This window comes from Octopus sinensis, linkage group LG26 (genome assembly GCF_006345805.1).
Source record: "Octopus sinensis linkage group LG26, ASM634580v1, whole genome shotgun sequence".
Lineage (NCBI taxonomy): Eukaryota > Metazoa > Mollusca > Cephalopoda > Octopoda > Octopodidae > Octopus > Octopus sinensis.
In genome coordinates, this window is record NC_043022.1 from 12,698,524 (window position 1) to 12,713,950 (window position 15,427).

General features: G+C 37.7%; 1 protein-coding gene across 4 annotated transcripts in view; it reads right to left on the bottom strand.

Moving 5' to 3' along the window:
• Positions 1–15,427, bottom strand: part of LOC115224732 (endothelin-converting enzyme homolog) — a 154,199-nt gene that overhangs the window by 90,144 nt on the left and 48,628 nt on the right. The window contains exon 1 of one of the 4 annotated variants that reach the window (XM_029795605.2): positions 14,279–14,635. The exons of 2 other annotated variants lie outside the window; for them this stretch is intronic. The gene's annotated coding sequence lies outside the window, so the exon portion shown is untranslated. Of the gene's footprint in view, positions 1–14,278; positions 14,636–15,427 lie in introns of those variants that run through there. One more of the 4 variants, XM_029795606.2, reaches the window with a different exon arrangement.

Consider the following 15,427-nt stretch of genomic DNA (forward strand, 5'->3'; position numbering starts at 1 on the left):
AAGACATTTAAGAAATTAGTCACTGCGCAGGAAACTGTCAATGGCTGACTGTCTTTGACAAGGTGGAAACCACACACACACACACACACACACACACACACACACACATGCATACAGTATATATATATATATATGCATATACACTGTATGTACACATATATATAACATATATATTTGTAAACATAAATACATGGATGTGTATGTGTGTATACATACACACACATACATAACTATATATATATATACACAAACATATATATATATATATACACGCACACACACACACACACATGCACACACCAATGTTTGTTCAATACACGTCCTAGATGTCTTGTTGAATTGTGGTATACTCTCTCTCTCTTTCTCTCTCAGAAGATTATGGTTTCCATGGTGTTAGAAGCCATGCTAACAATATGTAACCATATAGCAATGATGACAGACACAAAACACATACATCATCATGATAATCAGCTTCCGTATATTCACATACAGTTGCACATATACATATGTGTATGTGTGTGTGTATGTTTACATATGCATACAAGGCGTGCAAATTACATGTGTGTATGTTTGTGTATGTGAGAGGGAGAGAGAGAGAACATGGATGTTAAATTATGGTGTTGATGATTTCATATATATATATATATATATCATCATCATCATCATTTAATGTCTGTGTTCCATGCTAGCATGGATGGGATGGTACCACAAGAGCCAGCCAGGCTGAAGCCTGCGCCAGACTTCTGGGACTGTTCTGGCAGGATTTTTACAGATGGATGCCCTTCCTAACACCAACCACTCAGCAGAGTAGACTTAGTGCTTTATACGTGGCGCAAGCGCAAGCAAGGTTTTTACAGCTGGATGCCCTTCCAAACACCAACCACTTTGCAGAGTGGACAGGATGCTTTTAAGTGGCACCTTGCACTGACAGGGTCACCAAGTACTTTCAAGAGAAAAATGGGGAGGGAGCATTGGAGGAGGTGATGAGGAAAAGATTATATCAGAAATAAGAAACACAGAGTAGCAATTAGCGCTTTCTTGAAGGGTTCAAGACAAACAAATTGATCCCAGTACTATTTTTTTAAAGTTTGGTACTTATTCACTTTTATGGGAATGTAAACAAACCAATACCAGTTGTCAAACAGGCAGGGGGGGCAAGCACACAAAGACATACACAAACATATATATATATAAATGCAATAAGCTTCCACACATATGTAGATACACATATACATATGAGGTGATATCAAAAGGTTCCTAGACTAGTTATGTTCATTAAAAAATAACTTATTTACCCAAGTTTCAACGTCATCTCCTTTGAAATAGTCACCATGTGCAGCATTACATCAGTCCCAGTATTCCTGCTACTTTTGGAATCTGGTCTGGAAGCCATTTTCCATAAGCAAGTTGAGAAATTCGCTCAGGATCTCAATGGCAACCTCTGAGCTGCATTTTCATTTTGGGGAAGAGATGGAAGTCTGCTGGTGCTAAATCTGGCAAATAGTGTGGGTGCTGAAGTGATACCATGTTGTTTTTGGTGAGAAATTTACAAGTGAGGAGAGCTTGGTGACACTGTGCATTGTGGTCATGAAGAATTCAATTCTTTGTTTTCCACACGTTCGGTCACTTTAGCCAAATGCTTTAAAACATCATTGATTGTCCTCTGATGATCCTCATGCACCAGCTGATGAATTTTCTCCACATTTCTGAGGGGATTGCTTGTGGCAGGTCTTACAGACCACTCATTGTCTTCCAGGGATGTTCTTCTGCTTTTGAAGCACCCATGCCACTAGAAACCTTGGCTATGATCCATTGCCTCATTGCCGTAAGCTTGCCGAAACATGCTCAATGTCTCTATAGCAGACTTCCCAAGTTTAACACAAAATTTCATATTGGCTCTTTGTTCCAATTTCCTGCTCATGACAAAAATCACAGACTACAGCATACACGTGATCACAAAAACACAAATTTCACAACTTGCAATGTAAACACAGCAATGTCCCTCAGCAGACTGCCTCATCAAGGTCAGTGGTAGCTCTCACTGTGCACACAACTGTGTACTGCCATCTGTTGGCACACTACAGAACTAGTCTGGGAACTTTTTGATACCACCTCATATACATATACACTCACACACACATGCAGACATGAATATGTATACACACATATACACATACATACATGCATGCATATATATATATATATACACATGCATGTATGCTTATATATACATGCATGCACATATGTATATACACAGATACATTCACACACATGCACATACAAACATCACTTAGAAACCACTTTACAGAGTGCCCCAGGCCTTTTTTTTGTTTCTTTTTAGTGGCAACCACCCCAATGAGGCTGCCTATCATAATCATTTAACATCCATATTATATGCTGGTATGGGTTGGACGGTTTGGCATGATTTAATGTGTACAAGGGCTGCATTGTTCTCCACTGTCTGCTTTGGCATGGTTCCTACAGCTGGATGTTCTTCTAAGGCATCGTCACTTTACAAAGATTACTGATGTTTTTTTCAAGGCACCAACACTAGCAAGGTCATCATACAGCTTTCAAGAGTATGAACCTGAGAGAGGCTGCTTGTAATTTATTCAATTATATTCACAATAATTTAAACCTTTGGCATTCAAATTTCTCCGGCAGATGTGGAAGGGGTGAAGGAAAAAATGATGGAGGAGCTAAAAGGCATCATTTCGCAAGAGTTCCAGGACTGCCTCAAACAATGGAAATATCTACATGTCTTGACCGATGCATGGCTTCAAATGGGAAATACTTTGTAGGTGATAAAAGTATTAACTAAGCAAATAAAACAATATTGCAAAATCCCAGTTCCCTTTGAGTTCCCCCTCATATATACACACACAAGCATTCATAAATGTATGTGTGAAGGCATGTGGCATAGTGGTTAGGGTGTTGCACTCATGATTGCAAGATTATGGTTTCTATTCTCAGACCAGGCGGTGCATTGTGTTTTTGAGCAAAACCCTTTATTGCCATATTATCGCTTCATCCTCTGAGGTACAGCACATCGTGCATCTGTATAGGCAATGTTGATTTGATCCCTTTCAACAATTTATCTGTAGAGGTTGTTAGCAGGTTGTTCAGCAAGAAATTGTGGAACCCTCATCCATCATTTAGAGTAGGAGAGTTCACCATATATATATATGCAAACATACATATATACACACCACACACATACATACGCATCCTCATTTCTTGCTTCCTTGCCTCAACATTGCATGATAGTCGTGTGCGTGTGTGTGGTGCAAAGTGTAAATGATGATGTAAACCCTGCATTTTATACAAATCATGTATTTACAAGCCATAATCTATGTTTTGCAGACAAATACATGGATAGACAGACAAATGGGATGGGCAGAGAGTGAGAGGAAGAAAACACAAAAGAGAATGTAAGAAGGAAAGAGATGCAAGATGGATGAATAAACATTTCTTCTGTAAATGGCCTGAGTAAAAGACAGCTGAACAGTTAGATGGACTGGACATTGGCCTGCATTTATTCTGTGTATCATAATATTAGAAATAGGTACACCATATACCTGCAGATCTTAAGAAGCACCTGAAAAGTATCTGGTTGTAAAGTACTGTTTTAAAAAACTGTCCAACAGGGTGAAATAGACAAAACACTGATGATGATGATGATGATGGTGATGACAATATACATACATACATACATAGGTGTGTGTATATACTCTCTTTTTCTCTCTCTCTCTTTTACTTGTTGCAGTCATTTGACTGCGGCCATGCTGGAGCACCACCTTTAATCGAGCAACTCGACCCCGGGACTTATTCTTTTGTAAGCCCAGTACTTATTCTATCGGTCTCTTTTGCCGAACCGCTAAGTTACGGGGACATAAACACACCAGCATCGGTTGTCAAGCAATGCTAGGGGGACAAACACAGACTCACAAACACACACACGCATATATATATAATATATATATATATATTATATATATATATATAATACATACATATATATATATTACATATATATATATACATACATATATATATACATATATATATATATACATACATATATATACATACATATATATACATATATATATATATACATATATATATATATACATATATATATATATATACATATATATATATAATATATATATATACATATATATATACATATATATATATATAATATATATATATATATTATATATATATATACACATATATATACACGTATATACAATGGGCTTCTTTCAGTTTCCGTCTACCAAATCCACTCACAAGGCTTTGGTCGGCCCGAGGCTATAGTAGAAGACACTTGCCCAAGGTGCCACGCAGTGGGACTGAACCCGGAACCATGTGGTTGGTAAACAAGCTACTTACCACACAGATATATGGAAATATAACATATATCATAAAATTAAATATACATACATGCATAAGTATGCACGTGTATATATACAATATGTGTTTGTGTGTGTGTGTCAGGGGAAGCAAAAAACTGTCCGCACTTTCACCATGACATATCTTTATTATTGTCACACTGCCTTCTGCTGCACCTGTGTGCTTATAGTTGGAAGTATTGTGGTCATGCCGTCAAAGTTTGATCCTGAGAGTACCATTTTATTTCAGGGGTTTACAGTGTAAGCATGGCCACTCCACTAGCAAGAAGAACAATGAGCGGAATAGTCAGAGGAGATGATATGTGGGTTCATCATTATGAGGTAGGATCCAAAAGATAGAGAGTATGGAGTGGAAACATCCTGGCTTGCCAGCGATGAACAATTCAAGACTCGGGAAAGGTGATGCTAATTCTTTTTTGGAACTCAAAAACACCTATACTGGAAGACTACCTGGAAAAGGGGTCTACGATCAACAGTGCAAGACACAGTACCTTTGCTGGCCAACAAACTGAAGCACCAATTCACACCAAACGCCAAAGCCTGTTGTTGAAGAAAGTTTTGTTGTTGCATGGCAATGCACAGCCACACATGGCCACCCAGACTGTTAAAACCATTAACTAACTGGGTTTTGAGGTGTTGGAACACCCTGCCTACAGTCCAGATCTCACCCCTTCCAACTGTCATATCTTTGGACTGCTCAAAGATGGTTTATAAGGTCATTGACTTCCTACAGATGAAGATGTGAAAGAAATGGTTGCATGACCAACTAAATACCTTCTTGGGGGGAATACACAAGCTTGTGGACCACTGGACCATTGAAAAGGAAGAAAACTACATAGAAAAGTTATTTACTTGTTTATGCCCTGCTTCTGTGTAAATACATTGAAAAAATAAGAGTGTGTATAAATTTTGATTCCCCCTCATGTGTGTGTGTGTGTATGACACATGCACAGGCACAATATGTATGTATTCACACGTTCATATTAGGAATAACATGCACATAATCACATACATATGTTAACACATACATACACATTCACACACATAATACACATTAATGTAGAGATAATCAGGAAGGTTCAACAACAAATGGTAACATTCACGAAGGTGTCCATCAGAACCCAGTCCTCTTTTATTTATTATAGCCCACCAAGACCTTAAGAATGAATGTCCATCAGAACTAAATGCTGATGACCAAGTTACTTAAACAAAATTTGTAAGAGATTCAGAGAAGAAATTTCAACTGTGGAAACAAAACCTAGAATCTTGAAGCATTAAACTAAAGTATGAATAAGTAAGAGAAAGAATGGGACCCTACTGTCTTCAAGGATATGGCCATGATCCATATGCAACAAAGGAGTATGTAGAAAATTCATATGTTGTACCTTGTGTCAACTATGGAGTACACAAAAAGTGTAGTGGAATCACAAACAGGTTAACAGAGAAGGAAATAAGCAGAATTAACTGCACTAGAATGAAAGAGTCTTTCAAATGTCCAGAAGGCTCACTAGAAGTTGGTAGCTTCTGTGACCTGTACAGGTAGTTGTAATGAGTAAGAATGGGGTGGAAAAATTTCGTGGAATTATTACCACAGCTGGCAACAAAAGTCTTCTACCTCAGTGAAAGGTAGATTCATGATGCAATGCTGCATACTAGTGAAACATGGGCTCTGAATGCAGAGATTTGCAAAAAATAGAAAGAAATGAATCAACTATGCTCTGCTGGATGTGTGACGTCTGCATGTATGAAGGGCAGAGTATCAATGAGGTGAAAGAAAAATTGAATTTAAGAGAATTCAGATGTAGTGTGCATGAGAAAAAACTGAACTGGTGTGGGCACATGATTAAAACGAAGGATGCCAGCTGCATAAAAACTGTTCAATGTGAAAGGAACATGTGGTAGAGGAAGACATGGGTCAAAATGGTGAAGAGTGACCCCAAAGTGTTACACCTCAAAAAAATGACAGAGGACCATCTCAATAGACAGCGCAAAGTGCTGGGGGGAAAAAACCTGATTGCATAAGCATGTGTGAGTCAAATATTACAAATGGAAGGTGAGGGACATCTTTTGTGTACATGTGTGTATATATATATATATATATATATGCATAGAAATTTGGGTTTCTTAAACAATATGTCCAATCAAGTTTATATATATATATTCCCGCTTCTTCCCCTACCTGATTTGATACCTTGTTATTTCCCTCCTGTTAATCCCTCTTGTACTCATCTCCCTCAGCACTTATCTCCCATTTCTCATCTCACCAGCATTTACCTTACTGGTGCTTGTCTCTCCCCAATCACTCTCTCTCTCTCTCTCTTCTTTTCCCTGTATTATGCTACCAAGACTAGTAGAGTTTCCACTACACACTGCTCTATATCATTTTTCTCTTTAACACCTGTCATTACTCTCGCTGTTCTAAGCTATTTGTTCTTTCCGCCCATTACTTACACTTACCATTATCCATTGCTATCTTCCACCCTTGTTCTCCAATCGTTGTTTCTACAACATATCCTTGTACCTTCACTCACCCACCCAAGTTCTTTTCTATCATTACTCTCTCTCTCTCTTTTCTCTTTTATCTACCCTCTTACTTGTCTTGAACAAACACATACATCACAGTGTAGCAAGGATTCCTTATTTTTATGGGATACAAGGCAACTTCACTAGCGCCAGTGCCAAGGTGACACGCACCCAATACACTTTGTAATGGTGTTGGTGAAAAAGCAGAGACAACATAGGGTTGAGAGGACACCTTAGACATAGCAATCTCCTGAGTGCAGGTGCTGTAATAAAATGTAGACAATACCTTCTGTAGAGTGGTTGGTGACTGGAAGAGCTTCCAACTTTAGAAACCAAATCACAAAATGAATTGTCTGAACAAAGCATAGTCCTCTGGCCCAGCTAGAAGGCCATTAACACCAAACAAAAAGTGACTCAGAGTGTGATAACCAAACTCTCCAACCCATACCAGCATGGAAAGCATATATAAAATAATTTGCTATAATCATGTGTATATATATATATAATCATGTGTGTATATATATATATATATATACACACACACATGATATACATATACACACACATACACACACAAATATATAGACATACAGATGTATATACATATATACACACACACATGATATACATATACACACACATACACACACAAATATATAGACATACAGATGTATATACATATATACACACACACACATACATATATATATACACATACACACTATATATAAACATGCACACTATACACTATATATATATATATATATATATATATATATATATACACACATACATATACACACACTATATATATTTATACATACACTATATGTACACACACAAAATATATACATGCACACACACTACATATAAATATATACTACATATACACACACATGTGCACTACATATACACTATGCGTATACACACACACACACACAAGTTGTAACTAGTGAGAGAAAGTGGATAAGAGTACTTCACACTATGGTAGCATGTAATAATTTTCAGATGAATCAGTTGCTACAGAGATTCCCATGAGGGAAATCCATAGCAACACCTCAAACTGATTTAGTTGAAACAAACTCTGTGTGTGTGTGTGTGTCTGTACATGTGTACACATACACATATATGTGTGTATGTATGTTCATATATATATATATATATATATATATATACATGACGTATTTTGCATTAGCTGCACACTCGTATAAATATGTAGATATTGAAGCAAATGCAGAAGTCCCTGACACAACAAGAGGTGCAGATTTGACATCAGAAAAGATGCAACAAGCTGCAGAACAGTGTGCATAATAAAATAAATATATTGGTGCACATTGGAAAAATGTGCTGGAGTGGTGCATGACCGGTCATTTTGCTGCATAACTGAGTTGTGAACAGCAGGATAGATGCATCTGCATATCCAGCAGATGAAGTTGCCTTGATGGTGGCTGTGTGCAGTGATGCACTGGGGCACAGCGAGAAAGGCTGCAAGGAAATTCACAAGGCAGTGTTGCAGAGGGGTGAACATTGTTATGAAGTAAATAGTTGTGATGTCTGAATGCACGTTGAAATGCACACAGTTGGCACCATGAAGAGATGCAAGTTGTCCTCCGGGGAAAATGTGCATACTCATGTCCTTCTGAATAAGAAGAGCAGGAGAGTGCAGGAACCTGTGCATATTGAAGTATGCACAACGGGTGCTCAGTGGAGTGTTGCAAAACACTCGTCTGTAGGTCTTGGTGCACAGCAGTATGTAAAACATGCACTTATTTAGTTGCATTATGCTGTATGGTGCACATTAAGTCCACAGCACAGGTGCACACTGAAGTGCAAGAATCAAGGATTGTAGAAGCAGCTGCAATGGTGAAATGCAGTAAACTGTGCATACTTAAGCAGGTGCACATGTGAGTGCAGATTAAAGGTGCAAAAAAGTGCAGAAGCCCAATTCATGCTGGGTCATGATGGTTCTGTGGATTGGCCGAACATTATATTGATGATGATGATGATGATGGTGAGAAGAAGAGCAAAAGGAAGAGGAGGAGGAGGAGGCAGAGCATGCACAGTATGGTGGTGTTTGTCAGCTCTGACCCAGCAGACCTTTGATCAAAGATTCCAGGTGTGCCATCCCAGGTTTTTTTTTCTTCATTTCTATTTCACTGATATCCTAGACCAACATTATTATCCTACCTGTCCTTCCTTTACGAGTGTGGTTTAAAAGAAAGTTGGCTGCTGTTTCTAGCCGGTCTAGCAACCATATAGAAACTAGACGCTCCCTATTTGGTGATGTTAATGATGATCGTGAGGAGAGAAAGGAATATAATGGTGGCAGTTATTATAATGAATGTAAGGATGAGGGGTAGTCTGAGAATGTGATGGTGGAGGAGGAGCTTGGAAGAGGGAGGTGGAGGAGGCAGAGGAGGGAGTGACAATGATGATGATTCTTTTTTTTCTTTTTTTGTAAAGTATGTATGGAAGGAAGGAAGTGCTTCAATATCAATAATGCTGGCCTGGACACACAGACAGAATAAACAGCAACAATGATCAAGAAAATGCCCAGAAAAAGGAACAACAGTGTAAACCGACAACATTATCCACCACCACCACCACCACCACAATCTAACACCATCATCATCATCATCACATGCATGTAACCATATGTCACAAGCTTCTTATGCAGTCATTTGACGTGCTCACCAGAAATAGCAGCCAAATTGTTCTCCACCCCTTCTTCCTTCTACAAAAAGGACACATGACGCTATGTGGCCCTTGAATATTCACACAGCCTGATAAAAAAAAAATTGAAAATTGGAAGAAGAAAAAAACAATCAACAGACAGGGCAGTCATGCATGGAACGACTGTAATGATAAGTCTTGCTTTGCTCAGTCATAGCTGACCTGGGGCTAAATAAAACCATTAACAACAATTGTCCTGGTGGTCAACATCCACCACCACTGCTGTTGCTGCCTTTCACAGTGCAACCAGGTTCAACTGTGGTCTTCCAGCCTGGTAGAAATAGCAGTCAAATTTCCCTCAATTTACATCCTTACTGTCTACAAAGACCAAGAAAAAAATGGAGGATGGATGGCTGGCTGGGGTGACACATGTAGTCCTAGATACAGCCACATGCAAAGAAGGACAGAAGTGGGGAGGGGGGGAGGGAGGGACAAAGGTCACTGATGGAATGTCTTTAATCATATATCTGGTCGGTTGGTCAGAGTACACCTGATGTGTGTGTGTGTGTCTGTGTGTGTGTACAGGGGAGGGGCATCTACAAACACCATATTGTTGTCAATATCACTTCTAGGAAAGACACAACAGCCACTAACTTCACAATATCATCTCCTCACTCCACCACGACTCCATAAATATGAAAATATATAACTACTGTGTAATAATAATAATAATAAGAAGAAGAAGAAGAAGAAGAATATGATGATGATGATGATGATGATGATGATGATGAAGAAGGAGGTGGGGTTTCAAATTTTGGCATAAGGCCAGCTGTTTTGAGGGGAGGGGGTAAGTCTGTTACATTAATGCCAGTGCTCAGCTGGTACCTATTTTATCGACCCCCGATAGGATGAAAGATAGAGCTGACCTTGGTAGAATTTGAAATTAGAAAAGTAAAAATCCAGAAGAAATACCAGCCCTGATCAAGCAGACATTCAAACACCAAAAAAAAAAAAAAAAGAATTCCATCCGTGACCATCCTGTATTTCTAACAAGTATATAATATAGATGACATTATCCCATTTATGCCTTTTATTAAGGCAACAGATGTTGGTTTGAGGAGAGGGCACACAGAGTCGGATGCTATATTATTGCAGGGCGAATGGCCACAACATAGAGGCTTCTTCACAGCTGTCATTATTGCTGGTGTTGATGTTGTTGTTGTTGTTGTTTTGCTCCTTCTCTGAAGGTTCTAATTGAACAGACCTATGATCAAACAGCCATTCCAGTACATGACCATCTCGTCATTTTAGCATGTCTTAGCAACAGAACACAACCTGGGACGCAATAAGAAGACAGTCGAAGGTGAAAGAGAGGTGGGGAGACCTGGCTGTCATTTGCATCTTTGTTGAGAGGCTGAGTAGTAGTAGTAGTAGTAGTAGTAGTAGTAGTAGAGCTGCTTTGTTTGCTCTGTGGTGGTGGGCGAGGGCAGAAAGAGACGAAAGTGACAGATTTGACGGGAGACAGATTATAAAACAGGGGAGGACGTAGAATAATTAACCTCGTCGACCATTAAAAAACATATTGATAAATCAAAATAAATATTAAAACCGATACATGGTATTAATTGAATTGGTAATTAAGAGTGATTTCAGAAATAGAAAATTAGAGAGAGAGAGAGAGATAGAGAGAGAGAAAGGAAGAGAGAGACAGGGAGGGAGAGAGGGGAAATTGAAAGTGTGTCATGCTTGGAATGAAAGGCGTGTTATAAATCGAACCCGCGGCAGGGGTTCAAGCGGTGACTGACACACACACACACACACACACTGTCTCTACCTCTCAGCACCCTCTCTATCTCTCTTTTTCTCGTCGTTGCTAAGATACTGCAACGAAATGCGATATGTAAATAGAGGAATCAGCTTATATGCACACACGCTTGGACACGCACGCACGCACGCACATACTTACATGCATGCATACATACATACATACACACATACATACATGCATACACACACACACACATACATACATGCATACATACATACATGCATACATACATGCATGCATGCACACACACGTGCACTTCGGATTTACGTTTCTATAAATTAAATATATATATATATATATATAGTGTTAGGTGTGATATACAGAAATTGAATTTTGAGAAAAAAAGTCGTCAGAATTTTGGAAAAAAAAACGTTTTTATTTCTTCCTTATAATTAGCGCTTTCGCTCCTTTCTCGTATTTCCAAAATTCTGACGACTTCTATCTCAATATATATATATATACATATATATACATACATATATATATACATATATATATATACACATATATATATATACACATATATATATACACATATATATATGCATATATATATACACATATATATATACACATATATATATACATATATATATATATATATATACACACACACATATATATATATACATATATATATATATATACACACACACACATATATATATATACATATATATATATACACACACATATATATATATACATATACACACACACACACACACACACACACACACAACACACATATATATATATATATATATATATATATATATATATATATATATATAGATATAGATAGATACACAAATGACACTGAAAGGGCGCACATACACAGAAACCAAGAGGTACAGTTACATTACACACAAAACAAACTCAAGAACAACACACACGCACACAATGCATATATAGAGAATCATGCACTCTTCTTTAAACAAAGGCATACACACAAGGACATTGCTCTACAAAATACACACAGGTAAATATATGCAAGGGAACGGTCTGTGAAATACATAGAAAGGTTTTCATACACACAGCGGACATGCTCTATGAAATACAAGGATACGCTTTGTCAGACACACACGCAAATACATGCAGAGGCACACACACAAAATAAGCTGACAGCTATACACCCGCACACAGAACACCAATAGGTGAGGTTTCACTTCATTGTTGACGGTGAGACAAATTGGTTATGAGGGGGAAATTGGTGAAATTGAATAAAGCATAAAATACATGAACGTGAGAAGATATTGTTTAAGGAAGTTAAATTGTAGAAAACGGACATTTTGTGAGAATTATCGAAATGCAAGGAACAACGGTAGAATAACACAGCATTTTGTGTGTGTGTGTTTAATAAGTATTTAATATGAATAAATATATATATATATATACACACACGAACGTATATGTGTCTGCATGGTACACTTTTCATTCATACATACATACATACCACACACTGGGGTTATATATTCCATTGAAACAGTTCACTCAACCCACACAATTTCCAATATCGACAAACACTACAACCCATACACACGTTATATACATACAACACCCCATACACAATATTATATACACACTACAGCCCATACACACACTATTTACAAAGTCTCTACACGATACAGCAATAATAAACACACTGTAATATAATAGCATAAACAATTCTTCTACACATTGTGTTTTATATACAACACGAAATCGTTCTGCGATTTCAGAAACTGTTTCTCAAAGAGACAGGCGACAGTTTGGTGTGTTGTGGTGCCAGTTGTATGTAGTGGTACGGGTTGTAGTATACAGTAGTGTGTGTTATAATGATGTGGGGATGGTAGTGAACTGCGGTGTGTATAAATGTGTAGTGTGATACAGCTGTGGTGGTGGTGGTATATAGCGGTGCGTTGTAGTGTATAATGCTATGTTACGGTGGTAGTATGCGATGTTGTATGTAGTAGTCTGTGTTCGAGTAATGTGACGGTGGTAGTATAGAGTGGTACATTGCAGTGCGGTTGTGTCTTTGTGGTAGTATATGATGATGTGTTATGCTGGTCACGATATTGTGTAGTGGTGTTTTAGGAAAATGTGTTGGTGGTAGTGTAGAGTGGTGTGTAGTAAGTTCACTGTGGTATGTTGTGGTGGTGGTGTATGTATGTGTTTGGTAATGTGGTATGTGTGGTAGTGGTATATTGAAGTGTACTGTGATGTTGTGGTGCTAGTATGTAGTGGTAGGGGTGGTATGTGTACGTTATGGTGGCATTGTGTTGTGACACGGTGTTATAGTGTTGTATGTAGTAGCAGTAGTTTGTGTTATAGTAGTATGGTGGTAGTTGTGCACAATAGTATGTTGTGGTAGTAGTGTGTGTGTGTGTGTGCGTTCACGTAGGTTACGGTGTGTTATGGTGGTACCATGTTTATCTTACGATGTTAGTGTGTGTGATCGCGATCGGTGCTTGCTCTGAATATAAAGTGTTGCCGAGGCATTCATCCTGTCCACGCAATTAAAACACACCACAAATCTCTCTTCTTTCCGCTCTCTCTCTCTCTCTCTCTGTATCTTTCACCGATACAAGCATGAAACAAAACAAAAATTATAGGAATTGTGTTAATAATAATAATAATAAACCAAGGTGATGTTTACGGTTAAATGTGTGTGTCTGGTTTTCTTTCTATCATCACCACCAGAGATGATGAAAACGACACCAGCATCATCATCATTATCATCGTCGTCATCATCTCTTGTGGCGTGACGGAGAGAAGTGGTGTGGTGTGTGTATATATATATATGTGTATATATATACATATATAAGCATGAAATAAAAGACATTTTACTTGCCTTCAATTAATGTAACAACTGCTTCCCCCGGTGACAAAATAAACTTCTTTCTCTCTCCCTTTCACTCTCTCTCGCTTTATACATATATGTAAATATATATGTATATATATATATATATATATATATATATATATATATATATATATATATTATATATATATATAATATATATATATATAATGTATATGTGATTTCTCTTTCTTTCTCTTTCTTCTATCGTTCAGTCGTCTTCATTTACCACAGAAACACTTGTTTGTAGCGCCATGTTCACTGTGGTTTAATCACGCACCTACACACACACACACACAGATACTCACACATACGTATGTTAGATATATATATATATGTGTATATATATAAACACACGTTTACATATGCGTATTCCACACACGAACCTAGTACGGTGTAAGATGATAGCGACAGCTTACACAAATAGACATAAACACATATACACACACATATTGTTACGCAATATGACAACTGTGCGCGCACACACACACACACACACACACACACGCACGCACCTATAACAATGTTAGACGAAGTAACAGACATATAAATATATACATACATAGACACACACACACACGTACTGTTACGCTAAACGGCAACTACACTACACAGCGCGCACGAATGAGCAAACGAGGAAGGATTATTCGGTCGTTAGACCGGCTAGAAATAACAGCAAAATCTTCCTCGACTCACAGTTAATAGTATTTGAAAAAGAACACAGTCTAGTGTTTGATGCGCCTGAAAAACACAAAGACAACGCGAAACAACAAAAGCAATGTGAAAACGATAGTGGCACACACACATACATACACTAATATATATATATATATATATAATATATATATATATATATATATATTATATATATATATAGATAGATAGATAGATAGATAGATCTAGCACACACTGCTACATTACTGCATAAATACAAATATATACGCATAGATGCATATACACAAAAGCGACGTAGGCATACGTAATTCTACACTAATGTATTACGCTGTCAAGATGTGCATAAAGATACCTACCACGATAAAATACAACACACACACACACACAAACACACATCTACGGTGACTGGCCTGCAAAGCCAAATCAAGGCCGTTATTAATTATATGTTGAAATATTACAGTATTA